Source organism: Microcebus murinus, chromosome 15, assembly GCF_040939455.1.
Source record: "Microcebus murinus isolate Inina chromosome 15, M.murinus_Inina_mat1.0, whole genome shotgun sequence".
In the NCBI taxonomy this organism is placed as follows: domain Eukaryota; kingdom Metazoa; phylum Chordata; class Mammalia; order Primates; family Cheirogaleidae; genus Microcebus; species Microcebus murinus.
This window is the reverse complement of record NC_134118.1, coordinates 33,725,282-33,730,853: the sequence shown is the minus strand read 5'-3', so window position 1 is coordinate 33,730,853 and position 5,572 is coordinate 33,725,282. Positions and strand designations below refer to the sequence as shown.

Genomic DNA, 5,572 nt, shown 5'->3' with positions numbered 1-5,572 from the left:
ATTCTTTGAGCTACAGGACACTTTATTCCTCATTTTGCACAGTTCTTACTGACAAATATTGGTTATCATGCATTCCTAATAGTATTCAAAGCTAACATTGTTATGAGACAATGATTATAACTTCAAATCATACGAGAAGAACCAATGTACACTTTCTGTTTTGTTTTTGTCCTTCAAATTATCTATTTTAGCAATTTAATAGACTTTCAGCAAGGTGGAAAGCTCTACCTTGTTTTCCAAAGCTATTCAGCCACCCAGGCATTTGCGTGCCATTCTGTTATTGTGTGTAGTTGTGAAGAGGACAATTACAATAAAAAATAAATATGTACAGCCATGATCTCTATCATTCTGTGTTCAATTACAATATTCGACCACATGATCTTCTAATAACAAGAGGACATGCTAGGAAAAAGAAAGAAGCTCAGTGTTCATCTTCACCCAATGTTCAGGTAAGTTAATTCTTAGAGGGAGAGTCTTAAAAACAGTAAACCAGGATTTGGATTTCTGGCTGAGTTTGGAGAACAGCAAAATCATTCTTAATCCTTATTTCTAAACATACCCTAAATAAACAGCTTATTTTTCATAAAAAATTTGCAAAAAATAAAAATTTTAAGTATACGTAGATACTTATTAAAGTGTTATTTATGGGGAGATGAAATTCAATTGAGATACAAGTCCAGAGTGATTTTGAAACTGTATGGTCAATATTATCCAAAATGCATCAATTCCACATTTTTATTTTATTGAAAGGTATATTCTATTTTATTCTAGATGTAAAAAAAATCAGAATTTAGCTGTCTTATACCTGAGTTATTTTTTAACATAGCAAAAACTTAAAACATCCTGGAAGAAGCAGGTGTTTATATAGTAAGTTTTACCTAATCTGCTAATCTATTTTTCTTTAAATTCAAAGTGAAGATGTTTCATTAATGATTTACGCTCTCATTCTTCTATTCACAATGAAGAAAGAATTCTATAGGCAGAAACCTGTAGGCATAATGAACAAAGCAAGTATTTTTTATAGAGTGCTTAAGACGATTTAATGCAATTGTCTATTTCATCCAAAAAATTTTATATTTGTTATGTATAAATACGTAAGTTAAAGTCAAGAACTTCTTAGAAAACAAAAAATGGAGTCTAAAAATTGTCACTGATAGTAAGAAAATAGTGATGATGAAACTTTTTCCCTAAAGGAATTGATTTGATCATTTTCTTTGAGGAGGTGGTTAATAAAAACAAGCAAACAGATCAATTTCTCACCACAATTCTGCCAATACCTCTGAATGTTTTTGTTAGCTAAATCACTAAAGTTCTGATTCACTCTACCCTGGCTAAGTGTGACCATCTTCCTCAAACATTTTCTAAAATGCTTTCACAAATGTAATTTTGTCCAGTTTGGTATATGGATTTGGATTTTCCTTGATATGATTTACCATGAAATTGTTTCTACTGAACCTTATCCTATTTATATTTGCTCCTATCTATAACCTGAATTCATATAGAGAAGAAAGACACAAGTGATGTAACTCCTATAATCTGTCTCAGAAGTAGCTGTGCTAATATTTAAAGATACCCAAATATTTAATCAAATATGTTAAGGGATAACTGTGATAAAATGTGAAGATAGCACAAGGAATAGATTTTACAGAAATAAAGATGGTCTAAAAACAAAATTTCATAATATGGTTTCAAATATGTAGAATATTTCCACATCAGAATGAATTAATTCCATTAAATGCAATTGTACTTATAATATTAATAAACCAAAGATTATAGGTAAGTATATTGTACATTTTCTTTTCAACATTGAAATCTCAATGGAGACAGCATTTCAAAAATAAAAATAGCGAAGCCAGTAATTTAAAGAATAAAGAAAAAATCTGGAAAATAGAGATTATATGTTTGTTCCCCAAATACCAAGTGTCTCCTATCTATTTATCAAATATAAACTGACCATTCCACAATGGGCATTAGATCTTAACCTATTACTTAAGTAATCATAAAAAGATTAATCTCCTTCCATATTTTCCCTTAATGTAACTTGAAATTCTTCTGAGTATAGCACTAATGGTAAGATCTTCATAATTCTACAATTTTAATGCATATATTATCTTTTAGAGCAGAAGAATATCTCAACAATAGTCCAGGGCTTAGGTGTCAGCAGACACGGGGAAGTGGAGGAGGCCCTAAACCAAAATTCAATCTAATTCATAAAATTACAATTTCACTAGTAGTAGCAGCATGTTTTTGTGGAACACAACAAAATGTTTTAAAAACAATATAGAATAATGAATGTCCCTGAATAACTAAGTCAATTTTGGAAAAAATATCAAAGAAAAGGCATTTGCAGTAACAGAGAACACAACTTGCAACTGAGCTATAGAAATATAAAGTTAAAAAAAAGAAAGAAAAATGCATTGTGGTTCTGATGTAGGACCAGACATACAGAGTAACATAACAGGATAGGAAGGGTAAGAGACTTATTGGTGTACCAACGGAAGCTTGGCATGTGATAAAGCTGCTACCAAAAAATATCTGGGAATAAGAGACAAAATTGTAACATATCATTTAGAAAATTACATCATCACGTGGAGAAAATTAAATTTTACCCTTATCTTCCTTCCTGTACCAGAGTGAACAACAGATCATTGAAAGAGCTAAATAAGACATAGAAAATGTCATACTAAATCTAAGGAAATATAATGGAAAAGTATATAGGAAATATCTTCACGAGATTGGGACAAGGTAAAACTTTTATCAAAGTTTTAAAATAATAAGAAATATTGACCTAATGTAATAGTAATAAATATGTACATTTGATATTAAACATTATTAAATATTGATTGATATTTAAGTATTAATAAATGTTTTAAAAAAAACCATAAACTTTTCAGGTGGGCAACAAAGAGGTAAAAGGACATGAATTCACACCTCCAGATGGGAACTGGCCTCAATGAGACTTCTATCAAATACTGAAAAAGTATCTGATAGAATATATTTTCTCAAATATTAAAGAAGTTCAGCTCCTATTAATTCATTCATTTTTAAAAAAAAATAATAGTTATTAAACAAATTTAACTTAGAAATATTATACAAGAAAAATACTGAAATAGTATATGATTAATTTACATAATTTCTACAAGACAAAGCATGTGAACAATAATAATTAAAAGAAGCAGAGAATCCTTGGAGAAGGAAAAGCGCGTTCTTGCGTGCTCCTTGCAGTTAGGAGTGGAACAGTTGGGCAACGTGGTCTGGTTCTTAGTGGGGAGGTGTGCACGTTTGTGCTTTGCCGGCCGTGGCGTAGTGGGACTTTGGGGACCAGAAAGTTGGTCTGGTCCTTTTTGCACAGGGCTAAGAGCAGGCCATGCGGCGCCCCGACCCGGCCTCACCATGTTGGTGCTGTTTGAAATGTCCCTGGGTTACGCCAACTTTAAGGTTCTAAATGAGAAGAAACTTCAAGAGGTTGATAGTCTGTGGAAAGCATTTGAAACTCCAGAGAAAGCAAATACAATAGTTAAGCTTAAACATCTTGAGAAGTTTCAGGATACAGCAGAAGCATTAGCAGCATTCACAGCTCTGATGGAGGGCAAAATCAATAAACAGATGAAGAAAGTTTTGAAGAAAATAGTAAAAGAAGCCCATGAACCTTTGGCTGAAGCTGATGCTAAGCCCGGAGGAGTAATAAAGGAAAAGCTGAATCTCAGCTGTATCCATAGTCCTGTTGTTAAATGAACTTATGAGAGGAATCTGTTCATAAATGGATGGATTAATCCCTGGGGTACAACCACATGAAATGGCTGCTATGTGCCTCGGATTGGCCCACAGCCTGTCTCGAGATAGATTGAAATTTGGTGCTGATAAAGTGGACACAATGTTCATACAGGCAATTTCCTTGTTAGATAACTTGGACAAAGAACTAAACAACTATATTATGCGGTGTCGAGAATGGTATGGCTGGCATTTTCCTGAATTAGGAAAAATTATTTTAGACAATTTGACATATTGCAAGTGTTTATAGAAAGTTGTTGATAGGAATAATTATGCCTCTGCCCAACTTTCTTAATTGCTTCCGGAAGAAGTTGAAGCAGAAGTGAAAGCAGCTGAAGAAATTTCTATGGAAACTGAGGTTTCAGAAGAGGATATTTGCAATATTCTACATCTTTGCACCCAGATGATTGAAATCTCTGAATATAGAACCCAGCTTTATGAATATCTACAAAATCGTATGATGGCCATTGCACCCAGTGTTACAGTCATGGTTGGGGAATTAGTTGGAGCACAGCTTATTGCTCATTCAGGTTCTCTATTGAATTTGGCCAAGCATGCAGCTTCTACAGTTCAGATTCTTGGAGCAGAAAACGCTCTCCTTCAGAGCCATCAAATCTAGATGGGATACCCCTAAGTATGGTCTCATTTATCATGCTTCATTTGTAGGCCAGACAAGCCCAAAACACAAAGGAAAGATTTCTCGAATGTTGGCAGCCAAAACTGTCCTGGCTATCCATTATGATACACTTGGTGAGGATTCCAGTTCTGGGATCGGAGTTGAGAACAGAGCCAAATTAGAAGCCAGGTTGAGAACTTCGGAAGATAGAGGGATAAGAAAAATAAGTGGAACAGGAAAGGCATTAGCAAAAGCAGAAAAATATGAACACAAAAGTGAAGTGAAGACTTATGATCCTTCTGGTGACTCCACACTTCCAACCTCTTCCAAAAAACGAAAAATAGAAGAGGTAAAGAGGATGAAATTATTGAAAAGAAAGTGAAAAAAGCCTAGATTAAAGTTAAAGTTGAAGAAGAGGAGAAGCAAGAGGTGATAGAAGAAGAGGAGACATCTGTGAAGAAGAAGGAGAAGAAGGAAGGAGAAGAAGGAAGAAGAAGAAGGAAGGAGGAGGAAGAAGGAGGAAGAAGAAGGAGGAAGAAGAAGAGGAAGAAGAAGAGGAAGAGGAAGAAGAGGAGGAAGAGGAAGAAGAGGAGGAAGAGGAAGAAGAGGAAGAGGAAGAAGAGGAAGAGGGAGAAAAGGGAGAAGAAGGAGAAGAAGGAGAAGGAGAAGGAGAAGGAGAAGGAGAAGGAGAAGGAGAAGGAGAAGGAGAAGGAGAAGGAGAAGAAGAAGAAGAAGAAGAAGAAGAAGAAGAAGAAGAAGAAGAAGAAGAAGAAGAAGAAGAAGAAGAAGAAGAAGAAACACATTAAGGAAGAACCGCTTTCTGAGGATGAGCCATGTACCAGCACAACAATTCCTAGTCCAGAGAAAAAGAAGAAAAAGAAAAAAAGGAACAATAATGAGGACTAAAAGAAGGCAACCATAATTGTAGCACCTGGACACATCATGCTTAAGATTCAGTTGACAGGATACCAGAGATGCTCTCTACATAATCCAGAGAAGGTTGAGTGAAACAATGTGATTATTCATCTATAACTTTAAAAAAACCTATTTATGTCTTGCCATCAACTCTGTTAACCTTATTATTTCATCATTTCTTAGAGTCTTTGATAACAAATGAAATTTTCTTTGTTTTTAAAAATAAAAAGAAACAGGCAAAAATATAGCAACTGAGGATAAGCAACACCA

General features: G+C 34.2%; 1 pseudogene; it reads left to right on the top strand.

The window, feature by feature from the left end:
• Positions 1-3,393: 3,393 nt before the first annotated feature.
• LOC105881742 (nucleolar protein 58-like) lies at positions 3,394-5,293 on the top strand (annotated as a pseudogene).
• Positions 5,294-5,572: the final 279 nt, after the last annotated feature.